The 15,839-nt window shown below is 44.9% G+C and overlaps 1 long non-coding RNA gene across 1 annotated transcript; it reads left to right on the top strand.

Moving 5' to 3' along the window:
* The first annotated feature begins 5,354 nt into the window (after window positions 1-5,354).
* On the top strand, window positions 5,355-13,462 carry LOC119101403 (uncharacterized). The gene is made up of 3 exons (XR_005094550.1): window positions 5,355-5,393; window positions 8,825-8,968; window positions 13,025-13,462. It is a non-coding gene; the product is annotated as an uncharacterized LOC119101403 (long non-coding RNA).
* The last annotated feature ends 2,377 nt before the right edge of the window (window positions 13,463-15,839 follow it).

The following is a 15,839-nucleotide window of genomic DNA, read 5'->3' as shown; positions in this document are numbered from 1 at the left end:
GAACTAGGCAAATCAGATGCATGTTTAAGGTAGAACAAAGCTACGTTCCACGTTAATAACATCTGAAATTTGATAGTTAGGGGTGGTAAACTTTGCATGGAATGTGTGCCGGTGAGCAAACCAAATATCGGCACCAACTGAGTGGGGTACTCAGTGACTGCAGATGTCTTAATGTCTGCGGACGCTGCAAGCGTGAGAACACTAACAAGCCCCTTCATACATTATCGTCGACTTAATGAAGCTAGTTGTTGCGAAGGGATACACAGTGGTACCATGAAGTCATTAGAGGCGCTGAAAGTTATCGTAGCATTTAAACGCATTTCATTTGCGCTCCCCCACCACCTTGAATTAGCATTTCATATTGACTTGCAGGCATGCGTGGATAGATTGAGCTGTGCAAAGCTGGTGAGTAATGCTACAGAGACAACATCTGTATCACTAGCAGTAAGTGAATGAAAAAGGGATAGGGATAAAGACGGCGGTCTGCTTTCGTGAGCGTATTTTCGGTACCAAACGAATGGTTAATGGTTAACGATACGCATGGTCAACGGTGACTGATAAGCTTCTGTTGTGTTGCAAGGATGCGTGTGGCTGCTCTAAACTAATATGAAATATTTTACGCGAATTAAACCCACGAGACAACATACATACGCCTTACAAGACACAGCCCCAACGACTTACGCAACGGAAGAGGCCAGCATCCTATTTTGTTTTTTTATATTTTATTTGTGAGCTGGTCGCTGGTGCAAACTTATTCTTACAGCAAGCTTCATGGGCTGCTGCCGTACTACAGACAATTGTACTCCTGCTCAAAACCAACTTGAACTATTCCACGCAAATTCAACCAGCAGATGTTAATAAGACACCCCACAGATATCTTACATAACACCCGGGACGAACGAGGCCAGCGTCCGGCGCCCACAGCGGTTGTGTCTGGGGATCCCGTGACGATACAGGTCAGACAACCACTTACGTCATATTAGCAACATTCGGTAGCAAATGGCTTTCCTTTGGCTAGACACGGCAAGGAAAAATCGGGGTGCGAACATCTGCGACTGAATACTATATATATATATATATATATATATATATATATATATATATATATATATATCTATCTATATATATATATATATATATATATATATATATGAATACTCTCATGAATATGTGTTGTGTGCGTATTTTGGCATATAATTCAGATACTTCCTAGTTTATGATCAACGTATCCATATTATCCTAAACAAATCTTACCAAAAAATGCCTTGCTTGTAAGAATGCAATGTACTGCGGACGCTGTCGCAGATGTTCGCACCCCGGGTTTTCCTTGCCGTGTCTAGCCATAGGAAAGTCATTTGTGTATATAAATATATATATATATATATATATATATATATATTTGAAAGCACTTCTCTTCTTAGTATCGTCATTGCCTTATTGACTGACAGGAAACAAATGCAGTTTTATTCTTAAAAATGGTTGCAACGGGCGGAATGTACTTGAGTGCCAAATCGGCGTGCTACACCTTTTAGATCTCGCTTTCCTCTTCCGGTTGCGAATCGTCTGAACCCTCACCCTGATAGGATGGGGGAGGTAATCCAGCCTTCCTAAGGTTTTCTAGGATACCTTCTTCCAGTAGCCTAGGGTGCATCCATTGTGCGTGTTTTCACACGAGAAACGTGTTTCTAGCATTTCTGGTTTCGGAGCGATGGCGGTTTGGAAGAACGCTGTAGGGCGATCTACGGCCTGCGCGGGCAACGGGCGACATTCCGCGGCATCGATGCCACGGAACGCGCGCAGGGCGCCGGCACTGCGGCATTAGCAGTCATATATCAAAAATATATACTCAAAACACATAAAAATAAACACCATTGTACTCAATATTGAACAAAAATGACGTCTGCTTCAGTTTTGTGTACCTTAGAGGCATGGTCTCGAACCCATGATGAAAATCTGAGTGTGATTCTCTGGAAAATTTGACTATTGACAACATGAAAGCTAGTACCAATCGCGAGATCTCGTTGTGACCAGCCCACTGGTGTTTTCCGCCAAGGTGTATCATCCCCCTTGTGTCAGTAAGCGTTATGAAAACGGCCAATCAGGGCGATGGTTAGGGATATACTATTTTTAATTATTATATTAATATTAATAGTTTTTGAGAGACAGGCGTGAGGTTTTTTTGCCTCTCAATAAATGCTAGGAAAACTTAAAACGTTCTATTTAGGGGACGCTATATAAAGCATGCAGCTATTACCACGCAAAACCAACGAAACAATCAACTATGGTTCTTTGATTTCTCACCTATCGCCTTTGGCACACTGGCTTCTTTCGAATTGTACTCTGGCTTTGGACAACAGAGTGTCACATGGTCTATAGTGACGAACTCGTTCAAACTTCACCCAATGCGCTTCTGGGCTTTGGCGCTCGCTGTGCCAATCACAAACGCTTATGTGTACTATGGTCACTCATACCAGATGAGGTGCACACTTTTAGTTCCGCAAGCTTGCAATGTGCGGGTTACGGCAGCTCAAAAGTGGTACCGTCTGTCCACAACAGCTGACGACGGCCCCTAGCAGCTTCTGCCGTTGTCATGACGCCGGTACTCGCGACAACTACACTCGCCGTGCAGAAGGACTGCACTCGGGGCTATCAAGAAAGGAAACAGTTTAGTGCAGTGGCAAAACGTTGACAGCGTAAGATGTGCTTGACAATAATTGGAAACAACCGCCTCATTGCGTCTTGATGGTGCTGTGGTAGCACTACCCAGTATTCTTAGTAGACGAATTGGCCCTGAGATTTCACCACAGTATGTTTTTAAACTATGCTTCAAGCGTGAGGCACTCCCGAATATGGCCCGCTCCATGCTGCCCGGACAGCGAGGCGTATTGAGTGGTTATATTATCTCGGGTCGATCAGCCGCTTGCTTGTCTTTCTTTTCTGACGTCGTTATGAACTACGAGCTGTTGTCTGGTGCTCTCAATTTAGTTCCGAGGTTTTACGTCGATACCAAAGACCGTTTTTCACATATAATGCACCACATTTGTTTAAGTCTAAATGTAAGTATTTTTCAGTGCCATATAGGTTACATAAAACGGGCACAAATATAGAAATGCCACGTACCTTTCAAAAGTTAGGGACTTTAAGACAAAGGTCTATATTTTGGACTTTTAGTCTAAACAAAACTTTCCTGAGAGACTTTGAAAACTTACAGGGATGAACATTCAACTTGTCAAGTTTAAGAAAAGTGAAGTGAATCAGTGCTTGTTTTACGCGGCGAAGTCGCTTATGGATTCATGACTCATAATTATTCGATGCCAAAAATAATGGGATCTGCAACTGGAGTCTGAAAAATGCTTATGGAAGCCGTATGTGCCTAAAATACCATGTTTTTCCCATTGTTAATGAATATATACAGATTGCATAATTTGTTTTTGGAGGTAAGTACCTAATCTGAAAAGTCATTAATGCTTGCAATAGTGTCATGTCATGCTAACACTGCCTCAGATATAATTGCAACTCGTTAACAACCTGCACCATAACACTTGAATCACCAGTCATTATCACCTGTGCCTGTTATTCCTCTTTTGTTCTGATATCATACTGATATGCAACATAGGTCACTGGCTTTAGAAAATGGAAGCAAAGACAACTAACTACCCCTCTTTACACAACTAAATACTGGCAACCCCAGGAAGGTACATGGGCAGAAACGTATCAGCCTTTTATAATCTAGTATGAAAATCTCTGAGAAGTTCGGCGGGAGGAGACAGGGCCATCGGCAACAACTACTTTCGTAAAGTTGTCAGTTTATCATGGAGCAGCTCGTTCGTGTTTCCATGCTTACGGCGTCCGCAGACATGGCGACGCCTGCAATCATTGAGAGTCTCACTCAGCTGGTGCCGATAGTTGGTTTGCCTATCTACATACATTTAGGCAGTGTGCTAATGCTCTGCATTCGGCCAGGGAGCATGCCTTATATTCGCGGCCATTGCTATTGCTACTCCTTGGATTGCAAGCACGCAGGGTCTAAAACTGTTTCATGCTATTTATTTCACCGGTCAATTCAACAAAAAAAAAAAAAATGGACGTTATGAGGCGAATATGAGTCGGTGTCCTAGAATTGCCGACTTTGGGTATAAAGTAACACCCTATGAGGACGAATTTTTCACTCCTTTTCCCCATATTTTATGTGGACTTTTTCACTCCTGCCTGGCACTGTCTAATCGCGCATGCTAAACCCCTATTTCCCCTTCTGAGGTTTTACGATGCCATCCAAAACCGAGCTCACTTGAAACCACCAATCATAAACGAGGCTCCGCAGAACCTGGACACCAATGGCTATGTCCTGCCTCACCTACATCTGAATCATGTCTATGTATGCACAGAGCAAGGGTGCCTGGTACGCCCAAGCTCTTGAACCCCAGCGACCCCAGCCGCTTGCACGCATTAAGTTTGGGTTGTTTGCAAAATGCATCACAGTCTGCAGCCATGCGCCAAATACAAGGTTTTCACGCATCCCCCCTAATTTTTTGGTCTCACCACCACACCACGAAGGCAGCCTGGTGCAAACACTAGCAAGGCCTGGTAGAGAATTTTATTCTACGTACTTCTTTTTCCCGAGGAAACTTGACCACTAAATGCATCACCCCCCGAAATGCATGACTGAAAAGGCCAAGAAATGTCATATAAATTAAAGTTACAAGATCAAAATCACCATTTGAGCGCTAATATTGACATATTTTAAATCAAATCAGCTGATAACAAATTTTTTGAGAAAAGTACCGGTCTTTTTATTTATTTAGCTACCCTTATTTTTCTTGGTATCATACCAGTGTCATATCACTTTATTCATCCTTCCTTTTTCATTGCCTTTAGAGGTACCGTCTTCTGCTTAAAATTTGAACCAATTTCTCTGCAAGATGCCCCAACCGCAAACTTGTACGTATTTTATACAAAAATTGGTTTAATTCGCCAGCCGCCCAGACACGTTTGATATGCACCCAAGCGTGAACAATTCACGGGGAATGAAGGAGACAATTCGAAACACGGTACTTATTTTTACCGCCATTTTTGCCCTCTTAAACCTTCGGTTAACAGTTTTTTTGGTTCATGGCGGTGTTCAATAATGACGAATTCAACCCTTTCGAGTGTCTGACTCCCCAGGCTACCTGGCAAGGCATTAACATTATAATTAATGCTGCCATATGGCGCCTTGGGACAGACCTGACGCAGCTATTACAGAAGTGTTTGATGGCGAAATTCTGCCCGGTGGAGATGTTTATCACGCACACCCTTTGTTTCGCATTTTAATCTCGAAGGTTGGTGGGCATGATTGATATTAATATTTGGGGAGTGAGTCGGATGACTCTGTCTGCCAGTCGACCATGCAAAAGGTACTGATTTTTTTTTGGGGGGGGGGCAGGAAGAAGCCGGTAAGTCTCCTGTGGACCAAGTAATTGCTTACTTTACCTGCTTTCAACGCATGATTGGTAACCAAAGTTAGCCATTTTTTGTTGTAATGCATCGAATTTTGCCATAAGACAAATTATGATGCCACAAGGCATGCAATGACCTTATTTTGTTCCATATTATTGGTTATTTGCCCCAAATTTCTTAATGTGGTCTCTTACAGCTGCTTTAACCACATGTTTTCTGTAGTTGCCATGGTTTGCTGACCGGCAAATGACTGTACTGTATATATGCACTATATTTTTAACACAGGGATACTCTAAGCTGCATAACAATTATAGTATGAGTTTAATATTGGTATGTGACAAATAGTCAGACCGCCCCATTTAAAATGTGAAGTCAACATATCAAGCTTTTTCACTAAATGTGAATAAACAAGCCCAAATGGATGCATTTGCTACAGCTGAAAAGGCAAGCAGCAGTACTGGCTTGGTCATCTAAAAGTTGTGTTATTTTTGGAGAAGAGAGATTGTTTTGTGGAGCATACCCATTATTGCCCTCGACATAGGTTAACCATGACAATCCAAATAGGTTGTTCAAAGTGATATAAAGTGTTTTGATTTGTGTGTTGTAAACTTTGTCTGATGTCAACAAGCATGCTCAAATGAAATGAATAAAAATGCAAGTTGAAACCAGCCAAAAACTAGCTTTAAATATCATGTTTTTATCACAAGTGCTGCTGTCAACAGATAGGTGAGTTGAGATGATGTTCATCATATGGGCTTCTCTAAGTTAGGTTAAGTTGGTCAGGTGCATGGCAAGTGGCAATAGGAATTGTGCAAGAATCAGTAACTCACAACTGCTGCTGTGATACAAACAGGTTATACAGGATAAGAAAATGTAAGGCCTCTTTAGGTTATGCACAGACTACTTTCATGGAAATAAGCATTGGTATTTTGTAAGAAACAGTGACAAAATGTTTGTTTTCCCTGACCCCATCATAACTGAAGCCAGAAGTATGTCTATTGTGTTTGACTTGGTGATGGGCTGATGTGTAGTAGTCAAAAGTTTTGTTTTGTTTGAATGTTTGTGCTTGCTGAATTTTCTGTTGTTATTTTGTTATTAAATTCCTTTGCTTTGTTTTGTTTTAAAAGTGCCGTGGAAGGGAATTGAAAAGTACAGCATCAAATTATTGGTGTTAATAATTTGTATCCTCATAATACTGTCATTAAATTACTATGCTTGAACACGTTCCCGGTTGGCCGGCTAGATACCCTTCGCTCAGATGGATTGGGGGGGAGGGGCAATTTGACCCCGTCCCTTTGAGATCTCGGGAACTAAGAAAGCTAGAGACACCAAATTTACAGGGTGTCTTGACCTATATGTGAACTCACTTAGGTCGGGGTTTCGGCCTCCTAGGTCATGATCTTCGGGTAGAATAAGGTCAAACAAGGTCAAATTCCAGGTTGGTCTCCGAAGCATCCCCAGAACCTAGGCAACTGTCTGTAAGGAAAAGTTCACAAGCCCATTTGAGGTCATTGACCTTGTTTGACCCTTTCAAGGTCATGGTGACCAAAATGATACAAGACTGATCTGCGTTTTGCATTTGAATAAGCAACAAAGATTACATTGGGCAGTATGTTCCTAAAACAAAACGTCCGACCCGGGTCATCTTAGGTCAGTGGCCTGTTCTGACCTCTAAGAAATCAATTGAAGATGTATAGTGCGGTTCCTACTGTCAATAAATTCGAAATGAGAAACTATCTATCTATATATATATGTATATATATATATATATATATATATATATATATATATATATATATATATATATATATATATATATATCATACCGTCATACATCTGACCGTCATACCTGACCCTAGGTCAACGTGATTTGCTCACTCAATATTTGTGGTACCTAAGAAAGCATCTCTGAGATGTACATCTTCGTGAAACACTCCGTTGTTGTATCAAATTGAACGATTCCCTAGAAATTGCCTTCGCGGAAACCATGGGCTGACTTTGACCTGTCATAGGTCAGCGACCTTACAAGGTGCATCTGAAATTTGTGTGTCAAACGATCTGCCATGCAATTTTTTACAGCTGCGCAAAATTTGGCGTGGCTACGCCACGCCGTTCAGAAACCATTCGGGAAAAGCCCTCGGGGGGGGGGGCAATTTACCCCCCCCCCACCCGAGCGCGTGTTAATGTATTATATATGCGCGCGCTGTTTCACTTTAATGGCCTGAGATGTTAAAAAACGAAATGGTTTTGTCAGGTTCCTGATATTACGTCCATGCCAATTTGAAATAGATGTCTTTGTTGCTGAAGCATCAGTCATGAGCTCATAAGTTCCATCTTTTTTAATTGATTTTTTCGCTCCCGCATGGTCTTTTTGCGTTGGAATTTTTCACTCTCACCCAAGTTCAAAAGCGATTCTAGCTCCCTGATATGAGTTGGCCTTTTCATTTCTAGCCTCATTTGGATCCACTCAATTTGTCATTTCTGAGATCTTTTACGTATTCCTTACAAAGAGCCCCGTGAGAAGAACACTAGGGGCACATAACTGTTGCCGGTGCAGGGCTGACGGGCCACTCGGTCCCAGTGCCGGGTGTGTTCTGGCCGCCATTCTGGCGACACGGGTGTCCCTTTGTCCAACCGGAGACACTTTGAGGGATGCATCATACCATCTTGTACTCCATGAACATGTGCTGAGGAGACTGTAAACAGCCGTGCAGAAGAACCAATGATATATAGCAATGACAGAATGTAGCTTTTGCGTCTGAAGGAGTTTTGGGTTTGCCCCTCAATATCTCCGTTCACCGTTAATGATAGAGTAAGTTTATGCCATTTACAACATGAAGCAGTTGTATCCAGTAGGATTTCAGGAATATCGCTGGTGAACTAGCCAAATTGCATGCATGGTTAAGGTAATACAAAAATAAGGTAAACACAAATTAGATCTGGTAATTAGGGAGTGGGGCAGGCAACATTACTTCCCCCTCACCTTAAAAAGTGGGTCCTGTCCACCTCCATCAGTTCCTACACCCATTTGTGTGTCTCCGTATAATCGGTGATCTCCGAAATGCCACAACCTTTAGCAAAGATGGAGTTACCATTTCCTTACTAAATCTCTTTAAGGCAAACGAGATTGCGGTACGTGCTGTCAATGGCACGGCGTAAGTACCGAAGCATGTTTCATATCGTCGCGGTTGATGTTAATGATCATTTGGGTGATTGACATCCTTGTTGCAGGCACGATGCAGCAGTGTCCTAGAATTGCCGACTTTTTGATGCTAAGTAACAACCTATGAGGAGGAGTTTTCACTCCTTTTCCTTTTATTTAATGAGAATGGTTTTCTCCTACCTGATAGTGTCTAACCACACATGTCTACCCATATTTTCTTTTCAGAGGTTTTAAGACGTCATAAAAAATTGAGCTCACTTGAGACCACCAAGCATAAACAAGGCTGCACAGAACCTGGATGCCATTTGCAAGAATCAGTGACTCACAAATCCTACTGTGATACAAATGGGTTGGACAGGGAGAGAAAAGGTAAGGCTGCTGTAGGTCAGGCTTAGTTAGGCTACTTTCATGGAAATAAGCATTGGTATTTTGCAAGGGTGACATGATATTTGTATTTCCTGACTCTATCTTGACAGAAGCCTGAGGCATGCCTGTGGTGTTTAATTTGATGATGTGCTGATGTGCATGAGTCCAAGCCCTTTTTGTTTGAATGCTCTACGCTTGTTGAATTTGGTGTTGTTGCTTTTGTGTTGAATTCCTTTGCTTTGTTTTGTGTTAAAAGTCCTTTGGAAGTGAAACGCAAAGTGCAGCACTAAAACATTGGTGTTACATAGTTTCTGATGTTCATTACACTTCTAAGAAGTCACTACTCTTTAATGCATTCTGTTTCACTGTAATGACCTAAGATGTTAACAAACATTTTTGTCATGCTTCTGATATTGCATCCATGCCAACTTGAAATGTATGTCTTTGTTTGCTGGAGCATCTCTAACCGATTCAATCAAAAGTTTAAACTTTCGTAGGTTGAATTTTTCACCTCTGTACGGTCTGTTTGCGATGCTATTTTTCACTCCCATCCTGGTTCAATAGCAATTCTAGCTCACTGTGATGCAAGGTGTTGCTGAATAAACGAAAAGAATGAGTGCTGCCAGTGTTTGAAATGTCAGATGCGGACTGCATGGCTAGGCAGTTGTGGGCCATTTCTGCATAAACGCTGTCTTGCTTCAGTCCCAAAGGCAGCACAGTTCCCTTTGGAACTGAAATGTTTAGAAGGCTGGATGTTGATAGGGTAGGATGAACGACGCGCCTGAGCTTTTGCTCTTCTTCCCACCTTTCGCCAAGGACGAGACGAGAAGAGTGTTCTGGTTTTTTGTGAGCGGCTCGTTGGTGCAAAACTAAGCATGCGGTGAGGTTGATAGGCTATTGTTTTATGACAAACATTTGCATTCTTGCCTAAACAACTTGAAATATTCCACGCAAATTCAACCAGCCGGACATCCCGCATATATTTTACATGACACGTGGGACGGACGAGGCCAGCGTCTGGCGCCTAGAAGAACTGTGGCCGGTGATCCCATTGAGATACAGGCCAGACAACCACTGACGTAATATTAGCAGCATTGAGCAGTAAATGACTTCCCTATGGCTAGACGCGGCAAGGAAAACCCGGGGTGCAACCATCAGCGTCCGGCGGCTCGTATCACGCCGGCGATAGCATTCTACTGTCTTAAAGCACCTACAACATTGTAACACGGCCAGCAGAGCTTTCCAGCAACAGGCTCATCACCCAGCGGTTTGCATGAGGAGATGGGGCTCTTCTCCGCCCTTGGAGGACGGGTAAACGAGGGTAATCACCGACCGCCGTGACGTAGTCGACTTAACCTCCCCGCAACATGCGAGTGTTACTGCCGGCGAGGGCGTGGCTCCCATTTAGGACGGCCCCCAGCTGGTATAAAGCTGGCCGGTACCGGTCCATGAGCATCACGGGCCCCAGCGGGTTCAGCGATAAAAGTCCTGGTGGGTCCTCTGCTTGCGATGCTTGCTAACGATATGCATCATAATGAGCTGTTTCATTTCATCTGGAGATCCAGTCTCAATCCGCAGCATGAAGGGAATTTTCCTCACTTGAAGATATTAAGGCAACCTACATACATGGTATACAAAGCTCGGTAGTAATTGCTCGTATGCTTTTAAATGCAACTGACTGCTGAAAGAATTTGACTGTTGAAAACTTAAATGCAACTGACTGCTGGAGACGACAGAGCCAATGCGAGAGTCGCCGCGTCAGAGTTGCCGCTGCAGCGGACGGCGAGACTCACTTGTAGTGCTTTGACGGGCCACAAGGCGACAGTGTTGATCTATTGGTGTGAATGGAACATACTAGCGTTATGTGCGTGCGATTTGGCCTTTCCTCCTAGTATGTTGGCATTTTTTTCGTGACGGTATCGTTGCTTTTGGAGTTCCTGTTGCGATTACGGCACTATTCCTGGGTTATTTTTCTCAGAATTATGTTTGCCTCCCCTAGCAGGTGCTCGAATGGCTGTGTTACCTATTACGTAAAGCGGCCCGTGATCGCGACATTCGCCGTTGCATCCCTTCTTCCCTTTATCCTGCGTCCCTCTTAATACGCTACGCGTTATGGTTGTGATCTACAGAGAATAATAATGAATTAATCATTAGTTAGCAAGCGACTTCTCTAAGGTTACATGCGGCAAGGCAGCCCTTTGAGGCTTTGCGAGTTCTAGGTCCGGGGCAGGCTGCACGCGCCAGTCATGAACAGGTCGGATGCCCCCTTATGCGGCACCTGTCCGAGCGTCTAGGAAATACCGCACTGAGGGGTCCCGGGCTAAGCCTCGGCGGATAGACCCCCAGACGCGGGCAGTCTTGCCCCACAGTTTTCCACTGTCCTTTATTCTGCATGCATCACCCCAAACACGAATGGTTAAAAGACCATATCTTCAACATAAGACAACAAAGTCAATGCGGTGAGGTTTTCACATGACTACCATTACGGCGTACATGTCTAAGTAAAATTCTTATCGGTGTTCCGATCTCGCATGCTTTTAAATGCAAATGCCTGCTGAACATACCAATTTCGCTATAGGAGGATTTTGATCACACCATCGCTTTGTTGTGTCGTGGAACGTTTTTACGACGTTAGAGTCAATGCGAGTGTTGTCACGTCGGAGTTGCCGCTGTAGCGGACGGCAGGACTTCCTTGTAGTGCTTTGACATGCCGCAAGGAGGTAGTGTTGATCTATGAGTGTGAACTGAACCTACGAACGTTAAGTGCGTGTGATTTGGCTGTTTCTCGTGGCATTGCTGCATTTTTTCGTGGTAGTATTTTTGTTTTTGCAGTTGCGGTTTTGATTACGGCGCTATTCCTGGGTTATTTTTTTCTGTCTTGTCTGCCCCGTCTAGCAATTGTCCAAATAGCTGTATTACCTATGGCGTAGAGCGGTCCGTGATCTAGACATTTGCCGATATATCCCTTCTTCCCTTTATCCTGTACCCGTCGGGATGACAACGCTTAAGTAGGTTTTCACGTGATGTGACTATGATGGCACACGTCATGGGATCAAAGTCTTGTAGGCGTTCTTATGGGTACTAGACTGCATAAATTCACGTGGATGAAGCTCAGAAACAAGAGAATTTGAAGTGTTAAACCAGACGTCTAATTAGGTCGTGGTTGTAAAGTGCAGAGAATCACCATGAATTAAGCATTCCGTAGCAAGTGACTAGGGACTTCCGTATGCGTAGATGCGGCAAGACGACCCCATGGGACTTTGCAAGTCCCAAGTTCAGGGCGTGCTGCACGCACCAGCCATGAATAAGCCAAATATCCCGCTTACGCGGCCCCCGTCCAAGGCTTAGCACATACCGCGCAGAGGGGTCCCTGTGCGAGCTATGCCTTGGCGAATAGACTCACAGGTTCGTGTAGTCCTCCCCACTGTTATCCATTGTCCTTTGTTCTGCATGCATCACCATATACACGAATGGTTAAATGGCCATGTCTTCACCGTAAGTGCAACACAGCTGATGTAATGAGGTTTTAACCTGACTACTATGATGACATACATGCTTGGGTAAAATTCCTATAGGTGTTCCGATGTTTACTAGGCTCTACAAGTTCACATGCATCAAGCTCAGGAAGAAGAGGATTTTAAGTCTTAAACCGGACATGGCTGTGCCTGTTAACTTCAGAAAACGATCATGAAGATCGGTATCTCAGTTCAGTGTCCCGTACAAATGTGATACAGTCGCCTTAACGGAAGTGATTTGTGAGTTCAAAAATGTTTCTCCAAAGTCACTGCTTCTTTGCAGCAACGCAACCCTTATATGTCCGCAGGGTGGCATCAGCTCCAAGATGTTAAAAAAACATATTAACTTAACTGGAATGCCTTTTCGTCTTACAGATGTTTTATAAGCATTGCGATCTAATCTTTCCACTTGGCACCAATGACTCGGGAAATATATGACAAACTTTGCCTACAATTTTTTTTCAGCAGCAACGTTCTTTGGACTTGCTTCTCTTCTTCCAGCTCTTTTCAGCAACAAATATTGAGTTGATTTTGGCCTTTTCAGATGGTAGTGTGCGCTGTCCTGGCCGTTGTCGCTGCCCATTACGCCCTCCCTACAACAGCCTGGCCTACTCGGTACAACCGGAAGCCGCCAGATACTGGACCAACTTGGCCGCCCCCTATACCAAATACGCTGCTGCCCTCTATAACGGTTTCTCTGCCAGCGCCCCGGCCAGCGCCCGCCTCCAGGACAACGGCATCAGTACCAAGTTCGACGGCAAAATCCCCGTCTTTCCTTCGTCGGCTCCTTTAGTTACGTGGACCTCAATGGTGTGAAACAAACGGTCGACTACATTGTGGACGAGTCCCGCTACCGTGTGTCTGGCACCAACCTGCCGGCGGCTGCCGTCACCGACGTGAAGACGCCCGCCGACGCTGCTGCTACCAGGAGTGGCTACCACAAGAAACGCATTGCTCTGCCGATCGGCGTTACCCCTGAGGTGGCCGCCGCCAAGGCTGAGCACGCCCGCCTGTACAACGCACCCGCCCTCGGTGTCTACCCTCAGACGTACGCTGCCTCCGGCACTCCGTCACGTTCAAGTGCACGTACGGCCCGGAGGGCGTTTCTTACTCGTACAGCTCTATTTACCCGTATCCCCTCCCTTAACTTTCGATGCTTTACTTTTGTAAGTGCTCTGAGCCTGCTCACCTGCGATCAAATGCTGACTTTTCATCTCTGACTCGCTTCCAAGTGTTCTGTTTGTGTTCATATGCCGTTACAACGGAAACCTATCATGTTTGGTGCACTGTCTTAGCTTGATGCCAGGGTACGTATTTACAGCTTGCTGGGATTGGTTGGTACGACGAACATAAAGATGTGGATCGTGTTTAACGTAATACAAAATATGCTTGGAAGCGCTGGTATGGCTGTATTCAATGGAAGGGTGGAGAACACATGTATCTTAATTTTTCACCACTCCATACTGTTTATGGCCACGCCTTTTTGAATGCTTAAAGACATCTTGTTTATAAGCTTGACGTCCGCGAACTAGTGCAGACTATTTTGGACAGACTAGTCCGAAATCAATCAGACATCCACGACGCCATCGAAACATTACGCAAATGACACGACCTCGTTGGCCGTGCAGTGCTCAAGGTCAATACGAATGTGATAATATAATAATTCACGTCTGGCACACATCTAGCACGATTCGTGGCATCAATGGAAAGCAGGTGGCATTCAAATATCTTGATGTAGTGAGTGCAAGATTCGAACACAAATCACTCTTTTGCTACGTGATGCGAGGTTTTGTGCAATGGTAACAGTTATGATTGAAAGAAGACTGTGATAGAAGAAGGTAGGAGTAGCGCCATGTGTAAATGAAAGAAAGTTATACAAAGTCCAGGACGAATGTAGAACACCACGAGAAAGGGCTAAAACGCAAACGCAGGACAATATTCGGGCCCAGCAAGCACCAGCAAACCAGCAAACATCCGCGCCTCTCTACGTACTCAAACACTGCCGTATTCATGAACATATTTGATTAGTACTGATTGTTTTTCGAGAGCGGTATTTTCCATTTACCCTAAACCATTAGTTACAAGTGAGCTGATTTTATCTTATCTCATGCTTACCTGAATATCTTTAAAGGTGGATCATCTCATTTAAATGCTCTGTTTGTGTTCAGTTGCCACTGAACCGAAAACCTGCCATGTTTGTGTGCATTCTTTCAGCTTGATGCCAGAGTACGTATTGACGGTTAACGGACATTACCTTGTCTCAGACGAGTGACGTAAAGGTGTGGATCATGCTTGACGTAATACAAAACTTGCTTGGTAGCACTGACATGTTTGTTAACACCGCAAGTGGTGGGTGGGCGGACATCCCAATTTCCCTTCAATGACGTTGCGCCCACTCCATTTTCGACTGTAAGGATGCATATTTCTCGTTTTTCCACTCAGCAAGCCACCTTCGCGTCACGCTGTCCGTCAGATTCCAGTTTGACTGCCCAAGCTCGTGTGTGGATAACCGATGCGAAATCAAGGGTTGTGTTCATGTCGCGAAATCTTTCAGCTTTCAGCCTTCATTCTCCACGACGAATGCTTGGTTCTACCCCTATCGCGCTTTGGTTACAGCACCTGAACCGGTGGGCCCTTCGCTCCGATGACGCCGGTAGCTCCCTCCGCGTTAGCTGGGATCGGTTTGCTCCCTCTGCAGAAGTGCCGACATCGCCTTACGCGTTACACAGCTGGCGACCGCTCCAGGGAGTCATCAAAAAGTTCAGGGCCACAGCGTCCAGTGTTCATATCGTCCAGAAAACGTCCAATTCCGTGCCCATTGGGGGTGTTCATAAGGTCCAGGGACGCGAAGTCTAAAGTCGCAAAGTCCAGAGTCGTTAAGTCCAGTGTTCAAAACGTCAAGCATTCATGGCAACCAGGCTAGTTCGGATTCCTGCCGCTAGATAACACTACAGAAGCATCTTTGAGTCCTGCCGCTATTTCCCTCTTTTGTCAACAGATGGCACAGTCAACCTGGCATGCCACTGATGATCACGTGATGCGTACAGTCAAGCATGGCTATTATAAATAACCTAGACACCTGGCGGCCGTGTCCAGCCTGGGCGCGGCTGCGCCCTGGGACTCACCGGCGGGCTTGGCGCAGACGCGCCTGGCGGCGGCGCGGGCTCGGCGGCGACCGCTGCACCTTCGGGATAAGCGGGCTCTCCCTCTCCGCCGCTGCTGCCGGGACCCCAAATGCCGGGGTACACTCGGTTGCTGAGGGCCCCTTCATATTGGTATCGGGTTTTTCATATCGGGTTGCTTCCGCGTGCTTGGAGTACCCTGGGCCCGAGGAGGTGAGGAGAATAGGTCTAGACCCC

Source organism: Pollicipes pollicipes, unplaced genomic scaffold (genome assembly GCF_011947565.3).
Source record: "Pollicipes pollicipes isolate AB1234 unplaced genomic scaffold, Ppol_2.1 Scaffold_4881;HRSCAF=5763_pilon_pilon_pilon, whole genome shotgun sequence".
Lineage (NCBI taxonomy): Eukaryota > Metazoa > Arthropoda > Thecostraca > Pollicipedomorpha > Pollicipedidae > Pollicipes > Pollicipes pollicipes.
This window is presented reverse-complemented; position numbering and strand designations above follow the sequence as displayed.